Here is a 12,549-nt window from a genome sequence, read left to right on the forward strand (position 1 = left end):
ATAGTTTTTTAGGGGAAAATTGAAATTCACCAAAAGAAAGGCATGTTCCAAATTGCTTAATTGCTGAAAAAAAAAATCACCAAAATAAGACACCATTCAAGAAAGTTTAAACATTGCGATAAAGGTTTTGGAAGAGAACCTCAACAAGCCGCAAAAATATTTACAGCAGTGTGTAAATGTGTGTAATGCTCTCTCACACTTGCATTGTGAGGGAGCTTTGACATTTTGGCCATGTGGTGCATTTCTCTGTGCATGATCCAGTGTGCATGTGCCTGAGTTTTCTCCATCCAGTGGAGTCCAGCAGCTGGAGAAGGCCAAGAGGACACTGACATTTCACATGGCTGCGGCAGACTGGGAATGGACCGTGGAGACATGGATGGGACGAAGCAGTGCCAGTGCAGTCTCCCAGACTTGACTTGCCTCCACATGTAAATTATTGCCACCCAAGATGGTTGACACACTGCTGTAAACATGTCACCAAGTATTTTATGTTTTATTAGGGCCCGAGTAGGAAAAAGTCCTACGAGGACCCTATTGTAATTGTGCTGTTTATTAGGGCCCTAATAGGAAAAAGTCCTACGAGGACCCTATTGTAATTGCACTGTTTATTATTTATTTATTTATTTATTTATTTATTTATTTATTTATTTATTTATTTATTTATTTATTATTATTATTATTATTATTATTATTATTATTATTATTATTATTATTATTATCACTTTTGAAATTGGAATTTTAGCCTCATCCCATGCTCATAAACTCCCCAAACTTTGCAAAGTCGTCCGGTCGGATCCAAAATTTGATATTTTGGGGCTCGCGCAAAAGGTCACAGCGAAATTGTGAAATAGCGCCCCCGTAGAAATTTTCAAAAAAGCCTCCGCATAGGGTTTTTTTCGTCGTAGCCTCACGAAATTCGGTACACATATTTACCATGCTGGGACGCACAATAAAGTCTCTTACTGTCATGGTGAAATGTCGACAGGAAGTTGACCATTTTGATTTTAATTTCGATTTTGAGCTAATTTTTCCCATTTTTGGCAATTTCCACTACTTACATTTGAACGAACTCGTCCTAGGAATTTCATCCAATCATCTTCAAATTTGGTCAACATCATCAGGAACCCATGGTGACCAAACATTATCAAAATAATGTAATTAGGTCAAACGGCGTGGCTGCAAGGGTTCGTCAAACTTTGGCGAGCTTTTCAGAGCACGCGTTTCACTTCGAACGGCTGTCACGCCCACATACTTAATTGTAGATCCTTCAAACGTGCTGGACATGATGAGGGCTCCGAAATGAAAGTCTTCATATATTAACATCCCACCTGTGCAATAGCGCCCCCCCGGTGGTAACAGGAAATGTCCTATTTTTACTTTAACAGGTCCTGATGTCACACAGTTAACCCAATCAACTTCATTCCACTTCTAAAACATGCAGAACAAGTTGATGAATTTAGGTGATGATCACCGTGAAGTTACGAGTAACGGCATCCGTGTGGTGGCGTGCCGAATTTCGACCCTTCGCCATGAAATTACCTTCCTCCTTTTGACGGCTTTAATTTTGTCATATCATCATGAAAATTGATAAACACATCAAACACGACAACCTGTTACAATTCATAGGGGAATCGCCCATGGGCAGGGCAAAATGCCTCAATAGCGCCCCCTTGAATCTATTGAAAACACCTTCCCTTAGGGTTTTTTTTTTTTGGAATAGAGAGATGAAAATTGGTACACATGTGTGACTTGCATAGATGTACAAAAAAGTCTCTTGAACCATGGGTCTACTCCAAACAGGAAGTCGGCCATTTTGAATTTTCTTGTCATTTTGGTGTGATTTCCACATGTTGTATTTGAACAAACTCCTCGTAGGGATTTTGTCCAGTGCACTTCAAATTTCTTCCAGATCACCCAGAGACAATACTGACCAAAAGTTACCGAAAGCTTTTCTTTATGTCAAAGGATGTGGCCGCTATGGTGCTGCCATTTTGACCCTTTGCCATGGGACATTATACTTAAACAGGTACTGAAGTCACATAATTAACCCCATCAACTTCCTTCCACTTCTAAAACATGCAGAACAAGTTGGTGAACGTAGGCGATGATCGCTGTGAACTTACGAGTAACGGCTTCTGTGTGGTGGCGTACCGAATATTGCCCCTTCGCCATGAAATTACGTTCTCCCTTTTGACGGTTTTAATTTTGTCATATCATCATGAAAATTGATACACAGGTCAAGCATGACAACCTCTTACAATTCATAGGGGCATCGCCCGTGGGCGGGGCAAAATGCCTCAATAACACCCCCTTGAAACTTTCAAAACCCCTTCCCCATAGGTGTTTTTTTTGTAGTAGGGAGATGAAAATTGGTACACGTGTGACTTGCATAGTCGTACAAAAACGTCTCTTGCACCACTGGTCTACTCCAAACAGGAAGTCGGCCATTTTGAATTTTCTTCTCATATTGATGTGATTTCCACATGTTGTATTTAAACAAACTCCTCCTAGGGATTTTGTCCAATGCACTTCAAATTTCTTTCACAGCAACCAGAGATGATACTGACCAAAAGTTATCGAAAGCTTTTCTCTATGTTGAAGGGTGTGGCCGCTATGGTGACGCCATTTTGACCCTTTGCCATGGAACATCAAGTCATGATAACTCCTTCATGCTTTGCCTGATTGACTTGAAACTTCACATGTATGATGACGGTTGGCCCCTCAACACACATGGCCCCTCTGTACACTGAGCGCCCCCGAGTGGATGAAACATCAACATGTCATAACTCCTTGATGCATTGTGTGATTTGGTTAAAATTTTAACTGTGTGATGAATGGTTGCCCTTGTATGCACATGCCCACATGGGGTCACAAGGTCACCCACTTGTCTGGGTAGGCGGTCGCGCAGAAAGAGGGCCCATATATGACTGCTTACTGTCCTATTTTATTATTATTAGGGCCCGAGTAGGAAAAAGTCCTACGAGAACCCTATTGTAATTGCGCTGTTTATTAAGTCCTACGAGGTCCCACTTGTAAGTGAGCTGTTTATTATTATTTATTATTATTATTAGGGCCCGAGTAGGAAAAGTCCTATGAAGACCCTATTGTAATTGCGCTGTTTATTATTAGGGCCCGAGTAGGAAAAATCCTACAAGGACGCTACTGTAATTGCGCTGTTTATTATTATTATTATTAGGGCCTGAGTAGGCAATGTCCTACGAGGACCCTATTGTAATTGTGCTGTTTATTATTATTTATTAGGGCCCGAGTAGGAAAAAGTCCAACGAGGACCCTATTGTAATTTCGCTGTTTATTATTATTATTATTATTATTGCCACTTTTGAAATCGAAATTTCGGCCCTTTCCCATGCTCATAAACTCACCAAACTTTCCAAAGTCGTTTGGGCGGATCCGAAATTCGATATTTTGGGGGTCGCACACAAGGTCGCAGCGAAATCGCAAAATAGCGCCCCCTAAAAATTTTCAAATAAATATTCAAACAAACTCATCCTAGGGATTTTGTCAAATGCACTTCAAATTTCTTCCAGATCACTCAGAGATGATACTGACCAAAGGCTATTGAAAGCTTTTCTTTATGTCGAAGGGTGTGGCTGCTATGGCGGCGCCATTTTGACCCTTCGCCAAGGAACATTTTACTTAAACAGGTACTGATGTCACATACTTAACACCATCAACTTCCTTCCACTTCTAAAACATGCAGAACAAGTTGGTGAACATAGGCGATGATCGCCGTGAACGTACGAGTAACGGCTTCTGTGTGGTGGCGTACCGAATATCGCCCCTTCGCCATGAAATTACGTTCTTCCTTTAAACGGTTTTAATTTTGTCATATCATCATGAAAATTGATACACAGGTCAAGCATGACAACCACCTACAATTCATAGGGGCCTCGCCCATGGGCGGGGCAAAGTGCCTCAATAGCGCCCCCTTGAAAATTTCAAAAACCCCTCCCCATAGTGGTTTTTTGGAGTAGGGAGATGAAAATTGGACGTACAAAAAAAGTCTCTTGCACCATGAGTCTCCTCCAAACAGGAAGTCAGCCATTTTGAATTTTCTTCTCATTTTGAAATGATTTCCACATGTTGTATTTGAACGAACTCCTCCTAGGGATTTTGTCCAGTGCACTTCAAATTTCTTTGACAGCATCCAGAGATGATACTAACCAAAAGTTTTCGAAAGCTTTTCTCTAGGTGCCTTGTACATTGAGCACCCCCTAGTGGATGAACCATCAACATGTCATAACTCCTTCATGCATTGTGTGATTTGCTTGAAATTTGAACTGTGGGATGAGTGGTTGCCCCTGTATGCACATGCCCACATCTGGTCACATGGGAACACACTGCCCTCGGTAGGTGGTCGCGCGGAACGAGGGCCCGTATATGACTGCTTGCAGTCCTAGTTATTATTTATTATTATTCTTGCCACTTTTGAAATCAAAATTTCGGCCTCTTCCCATGCTCAAAAACTCACCAAACTTTCCAAAGTCGTCTGGACGGATCCGAAATTTGATATTTTGGGGGTCGCGCACATGTTCGCAGCCAAATCACGAAATAGCGCCCCCTAGAAATTTTCAAAAACCCCTCCGCATTGGTCTTTTTTCGTCGTAGCCTCACAAAATTCGGTACACATATTTACCATGCCAGGACGCATAAAAAAGTCTCTTACTGTCATTGTGGAATATCAACAGTAAGTCGGCCATTTTGATTTTAAGTTTTGATTTTGAGGTATTTTTTGCCGTTTTTGGCCATTTCCACTACTTACATTTGAACAAACTCGTCCTAGGGATTTCATCCAATTGTCTTCAACTTTGGTCCACATCATCACAACACAATGGTGATCAAAAGTTATCAAAAGATTCTAATTAAGTCAAAAGGCGTGGCTGCTAGGGGTTGTTAAACTTTGGCGAACTTTTCGGAGCACGCCATTTCACTTCGAACGGCTGTCACACCCACATACCTCATCATAGATCCTTCAAACTTGCTGGACATGATGACGGCTCTGCCCTGAACGTCTACATATCTTAAGTTCACACCTCCGCCATAGCGCCCCCTGGTGGTGGCGGGAAATGTCCTATTTTACATTAAGAGCTCCTGATGTCACATACTTAACCCAGTCAACTTCATTCCACTTCTAAAAGATGCAGAACAAGTTGCTGAACGTAGGCGATGAATGCTGTTAAGTTACGAGTAACGGCGTCCGTGTGGCGGCGTGCCGAATATTGCCCCTTCGCCATGAAATTACGTCCTTCATTTTGATGGTTTTAATTTTGTCATATCATCATGAAAATTGATACACAGGTCAAGCATGACAACCTCTTACAATTCATAGGGGCTTCGCTCGTGGGCGGGGCAAAATGCCTCAATAGCGCCCCCTTGAAACTTTCAAAAACTGCTCACCGTAGGGGTTTTTTTGGAGTACAGAGATGAAAATTGGTACACATGTGTGACTTGCACAGATGTACAAAAAAGTCTCTTGCACCATGGGTCTACTCCAAACAGGAAGTCGGCCATTTTGAATTTTCTTGTCATTTTGGCGTGATTTCCACATGTTGTATTTGAACAAACTCCTCCTAGAGATTTTGTCCAATGCATTTCAAATTTCTTCCAGATCATCCACAGACGATACTGATCAAAAGTTATTGAAGGCTTTTCTTTATGTTGAACGGTGTGGCCGCTATGGCGCTGCCATTTTGACACTTTGCCATGGAACATTATACTTAAACAGGTACTGATGTCACATAGTTAACCCCATCAACTTCCTTCTATGTCTAAAACATGCAGAACAAGTTGATGAATGTAGGCGATGATCGCCGTGAAGTTACGAGTAACGGCGTCTGTGTGGCGGCATACTGAATATCGCCCCTTCGCTATGAAATTACATTCTTCCTTTTGACAGCTTTACTTTTGTCATATCATAAAAAATTATACACAGGTCAAGCACGACAACCTCTTACAATTCATAGGGTCGTCGCCCATGGGTGGGGCAAAATGCCTCAATAGCACCCCCTTGAATATTTCCAAACCCCTCCCCATAGGGGTTTTTCTGGATTAGAGAGATGAAAATTGGTACATATGTGTGACTTGCATAGGCGTACAAAAAAGTCTCTTGCACCATGTGTCTACTCCAAACAGGAAGTTGACCGTTTTTAATTTTTTTCTCATTTTGGCGTGATTTCCACACATTGTATTTGAACGAACTTCACCTAGGGATTTTGTCTAATGCATTTCAAATTTCTTTCACAGTATCCACAGATGATACTGATCAAAAGTTATTGAAAGCTTTTCTCCTTGTCGAAAGGTGTGGCTGCTATGGCGCCACCATTTTGGCCCTTCGCCATGGAACATCAACTCATGATAACTCCTTCATGCTTTGCCTGATTGACTTCAAACTTCACATGTGTGATGACAGTTCAACACACCTGCCCCCTCTGTTTGTGCTCTGAACAACCCCTAGTGGATGAACCATCAACATGTCAAAACTCCATGCATTGTGAGATTTGTTTACAATTTTAACTGTGTGATGAGTGGAGCCCGTGTATGCACATGCCCCCATCTGGTCACAAGGGCACCCACTGGCCTGGGTTGGCGGTCACGTGGAACGAGGGCCTGTATATGACTGCTTGCAGTCCTAGTTATTATTATTAGGTCCCAAGTAGGAAAAAGTCCTACGAGGACCCTATTATAATTGCGCTGTTTATTATTATTATTATTATTATTATGCTCAAAATGAAATCAAAATTTCGGCCTGTTCCCTTGCTCAAAAACTCACCAAACTTTGCAAAGTCTTCTGGCTGGATCCGAAATTCTATATTTTGGAGGCGTCGCACATGGTCGCAGTGAAATTGCGAAATAGCGCCCCCTAGAAATGTTCTAAAAAACCTCCGCATAGGGTTTTTTTCATCGTAGTCTCATGAAATTCAGTACACATGCTAGGACGCACAAAAAGTCTCTTACCGTCATTGTGAAATATTGACAGGAAGTCGGCCATTTTGATTTTAAGTTTCTATTTTGAGGTAATTTTTGTAGTTTTTGGCCATTTCCACTACTTACATTTGAACAAACTCGTCCTAGGGATTTCATCCAATCGTCTTCAAATTTGGTGAACATCATCATGACACAATGGTGATCAAAAGCTATCAAAAGATTGTAATTAGGTCAAACGGTGTGGCTGCTAGGGTTTGTCAAAGTTTGGCGAGCTTTTAGGAGGGCGCCATTTCACTTCGAACGGCTGTCACTCCCACATACTTAATCGTAGAACCTTCAAACTTGCTGGACATGATGAGGGCTCCGCCCTGAATACCTATATATAATAAGTTCCCACCTCCGCCATAGCGCCCCTCGGTGGTGCCGGGAAATGTCGTATTTTTACTTTAAGAGGTCCTGATGTCACATACTTAAGCCAATCAACTTCATTCCACTTCTAAAACATGCAGAACAAATTTGTGAACATAGGACGATGAACGCCGTGAGGTTACGAGTAACGGTGTCCGTGTGGCGGCGTGCTGAATATTGCCCTTTCGCCATGAAATTACGTTTTTCCTTTTCATGGCTTTAATTTTGTCATATCATCATGAAAATTGATACACAGGTCAAGCACGACAACCTCTTACAATTAATAGGGGTGTCGCCCAAGGGCGGGGCAAAATGCCTCAAAAGCACCCCCTTGAAACATTCAAAAAACCCTCTCCATAGGGTTTTTTTTTTGGAGTAGGGAGATGAAAATTGGTACACGTGTGTGAACTGCATAGACGTACAAAAAAGTCTCTTCCACCATGGGTCTACTCCAAACAGGAAGTCAGCCATTTTTAATGTTCTTGTCATTTTGCCATGATTTCCACATGTTGTATTTGAATGAACTCCTCGTTGGGATTTTGTCCAATGCACTTCAAATTTCTTTCACAGCATCCATAGGTCAAAAGGCATGGCTGCTAGTGTTCGTCAAACTTTGGCATGCACGCCTTTTCACTTCGAATGGCTGTCATGCCCACATACTTTATCATAGATCCTTCAAACTCGCTGGACATCATGAGGGCTCAGCCCTGAACGTCTGCATATATTAACTTCCCACCTCCGCCATCGCGCCCCCTGGTGTTAATAGGAAATGTTACCATCCAATCAACTTCATTCGACTTCATTCCACTTCTAAAACATGCAGAACAATTTGGTGAATGTAGGCGATGAACGCCGTGAAGTTACGACTCATAGTGTCCATGTGGCGGCGTGCCGAATATCGACCTTTTGCCATGAAATTTCGTTGTTCCATTTGATGGCTTTAATTTTGTCATATCATCATGAAAATTGATACACAGGTCAAGCACGCCACAACATCTTACAATTCATAGGGGCGTCACCCATGGGCGGGGCAAAATGCCTCAATAGCGCCCCCTTGAAACATTCAAAAACCCCTCCACATAGGGTTTTTTTTTGGAGTACGGAGATGAAAAATGGTACACATGTGTGACTTGCATAGTCGTACAAAAAAGCCTCTTGCACCAAGGGTCTACTCCAAACATGAAGTCAGCCATTTTGAATTTTTTTCTCATTTGGGCGTGATTTCCACATGTTGTATTTTAACGAACTCCTCCTTTGGATTTTGTCCAATGCTCTTCAAATTTCTTTTACAGCATCCAGAGATGATACTGATCAAAGTTATCGAAAGCTTTTCTCTATGTTGAAGGGTGTGGCCGCTATGGCGCCGCCATTTTGACCCTTTGCCATGGAACATCAAGTCATGATAACTCCTTCATGCTTTGTCTGATTGACTTGAAACTTCACATGTGTGATGAACATTGTCCCCTAAACACACCTGGCCCCTCTGTTTGTGCTCTGAGTGCCCAGTAGTGGATGAACAATCAACTGGACATAACTCCTTCATGCATTATCTGATTGACTTGAAACTTCACGTGAGTAATGAGGGTCAGCCCCTTAACACACTGGGCACCTCTTCTTGTGCTCTGAGTGCCCCCTAGTGGATGAAATATCAATGTGTCATATCTCCTTCATGCATTGTGTGATTTGCTTGAAATTTGAATTGTGTGATGAATGGTTGCCCCTGTACGCACATGCCTACATCTGGTCACAAGGGGATGTGCTGGCCTTGGTAGGCAGTCATGCGAAACCAGGGCCTGTATATGACTGCTTGCAGTCCTAGTTCAAAATTGTATTCACACAATAGCGGAAACACAACATTAAGATGACTGAAAACTTAGAGCTATTGGTAAGAATTTTATTTGCAGTATGTCATCATTTTCTTCAGCTGCATAGTGTGGGAAATAGTTCATACAATAAAACCAGAGGAGCTCTGTATCATTGTATCTGTGGCTCTGCTGAAAAGCCACAAGTCACATTCATATAAATCATGTCAAAGCCAATAATGCAAATGTGCGTGAAAAACTGTGTAGCCTCTATTCAATGTGTACAAATGCTGAAAATATTTTTTCTTTTTCTCATATTTCAAAATTACACGTAATTTATCATTCTGCACAGCACGTTGCTCAGTTGTTAGTACTGTTGTCTCACAGTGAGAAGGTCCAAAGTTTGATGACCTGGTCCTTTGTGTGTCGAGCTTCTATGTTCTCCCCATATTTGTGTGGTTTCCCTCCAGGCACTTAAGTTTTCTCCCACCTCCAAAAACATGCAGGTAGGTGAACTGATGACTGTCAGCATCATTTCCATCAGACATAAGTGTTACAGGACATAATAAATGTATTTAACAGTATAAGTAGAACATAAACACTGCCCTTTACTGGAACTGCTTTAAGTAATATAAATAACTGAAATTAAATGGGGCTTGTTTATTAGTTTCTCTGAAACACAGCCACCTGTTTTCCAGAATTACCTGTGTGATAGATGGCTCAAAGCTTGGAATCAACTTTTGTTACCATAAATGGTGTGTGTGGGAGGGGGAATAATCAAACAATGAAGAAAATGCTGCATGTCTCCATACATTTCACTTTAGCCACAGTAATGTATGCCAATCAAATATTTAATTGTCATATGAATCAGATAAAAAGATGAATATTTAATAATTAGTTCAGGGAATAAGGAGCTGCGTTTCACAATCAAGTCATAAATACTTGTGCTATGTGGAAAATTAAAACAAATTCCATAGGGACTCAAACTAGCAATGATACAATGTACCACCACATTTAAATCACACTACACATGGAAATATAACAATATGTACAGCATCCTCTTTCAGTTGGCAGAACGTTTCAAGTTGAATTTTTAAAAACAGGTTTAAATGTGACATCTATTCTTCACCATTTATTTTTACACATTAATAAGTCAGACAGTTTTTCACACAAATATGCATCACCTGATTTTAAATGACACACATGGATGTGGCCTCCTAGTGTGACATCTCAACAGAAAAATGGTCACTGAGCAGCTATGGGTGGGAGGTTTGGACGCACCCCTTTATGTTAATTTTGCTCACTTGTCTTGGGGAAAACTTGTGCTGCTGGGCTGATACCATCTTACTCTGTGCATGTGCACAGGAGTGCCTCAGAGTATTGAAGTCACTGTGGCAGACTGTACACATGAACACAAACATGGTCAGGTTCAAAAAGCTTAAACTGTCACTGACCAGGACTATGATGTCTGGTAAAAAGCTGGAGCCGGTGCCACCCTATGGTGTGATACACAACATCATGACCAGAGTGTGTCGGTCCATGTAACTTTGTAAGAGATGTGCAGGAACCAGCTTTGACAACTTTGATATCACCAATGTAGATTCAGCTTGAGGTCTTTTCCATTTTCTGGTTCCAGGTGAAAAAAGTGAGTTTAGCTGAGACAACAGGTTGGATCTTTCGTCTCTTTTTGCACTTTAAATGATATTATAGCATATATGTGTTATTGTTGAATATGTTGTTGGTGGTGAGTTGTTTCTGTTCGTTTCTGTAAAATATAAGTGTTTGAGCAATCTGTTGTTAGCATTTTGTGAATACAGACTATTGCTGGCTACAACGTGTTCTCTTCTCCAATGGTATTTATGACATCATCATCGGTTCAGCAACGTCAACTTGACTTTCATGACTTAACTGTCAACACACATGAACATCTGAGGTCATGCAGCCCCTAGTTTGTACAACCCCAATTCCAATGAAGTTGGGATGTTGTGTAAAATGTAAATAAAAGCAGAATACGATTTGCAAATCCTCTTCAACCTATATTCAGTTGAATACACCACAAAGACAAGATATTTAATGTTCAAACTGAAAAACTGATTATCGTTTTTGTGCAAATATTTGCTCATTTTGAAATGGATGCCTGCAACACATTTCATAAAACCTGGGACAGTGGTATGTTTACCACTGTGTTACATCACCTTTCCTTCTAACAATACTCAATAAGCATTTGGGAACTGAGGACACTAATTGTTGAAGCTTTGTAGGTGGAATTCTTTCCCATTCTTGCCTGATGTATGACTTCAGTTGTTCAACAGTCTGGGGTCTCTGTTGTCATATTTTGTTATAATGTGCCACACATTTTCAATGGGTGACAGGTCTGGACTGTAGGTAGGCCAATGTAGTACCCGCACTCTTTTTTTACGAAGCCACGCTGTTGTAACATGTGCAGAATGTGGCTTGGCATTGTCTTGCTGAAATAAGCAGGGACGTCCCTGAAAAAGACGTTGCTTGAATGGCAGCATGTGTTGCTCCAAAACCTGGATGTACCTTTCAGCATTGATGGTGCCATCACAGATGTGTAAGTTGCCCATGCCATGGGCACTAATACACCCCATACCATCTGTGATGGTATCGGGTTGGCAATGGCAGTTTTTCTAACACCAGGAGGGTATTATGTGGAGTGCCACAAGGGAGTTGGCCTCTGTCCATTATTGTTTACAATTTTCACAAATTATTTACCATATATTTTACATAAAGTTAGTATAGTGATGTATGCAGATGATTCAACCATTTATACATCAGCATGCTCACACAATGATCTTGAACCTGTTTTAAATATGGAATTGCACAATGTAGTTGAGTGGGTAATTTCTAATAAGTTAGTGTTAAATACAGAAAAGACTAACTGTATGGTTATTGGCTCCAGTTGTGTTGTCATGAAAAACCCCATATTGAACATGAAGATTAATAATATGATAATAAATCAAGTACATAAGACCAAGCTGCTGGGTGTAGTGGTAGATTAAAAATTATCATGGAAAAAACATATAAATAATATTTTTGTAAAAATGGGCAGGGATATATCAATTATGAGAAGACATGCAAGGTTTCTAAGTTGTACTACAAACGCATTACTATTAGTATATCTGAACTATTGCCCAGTAGTTTGGTCAAATGCTACTGGAGAAATGATAAATAAATTACAGATTATTCAAAATAGGGCTGCTCATATAGCACTTATGTGCAGTTATAGGACAAATATCATCACAATGCATAAAAAATAAACTGGCTGTTAGTCAAAGATAGACTTTTATATTGACTTATCATTTTTGCCAAAAAAGATTATTGTCAACAAGTTACCTTATACTTTGTTTAGGAATTTATCTTTTAGTTGAGA

The sequence above is a fragment of the Thalassophryne amazonica genome, chromosome 1 (assembly GCF_902500255.1).
Source record: "Thalassophryne amazonica chromosome 1, fThaAma1.1, whole genome shotgun sequence".
Lineage (NCBI taxonomy): Eukaryota > Metazoa > Chordata > Actinopteri > Batrachoidiformes > Batrachoididae > Thalassophryne > Thalassophryne amazonica.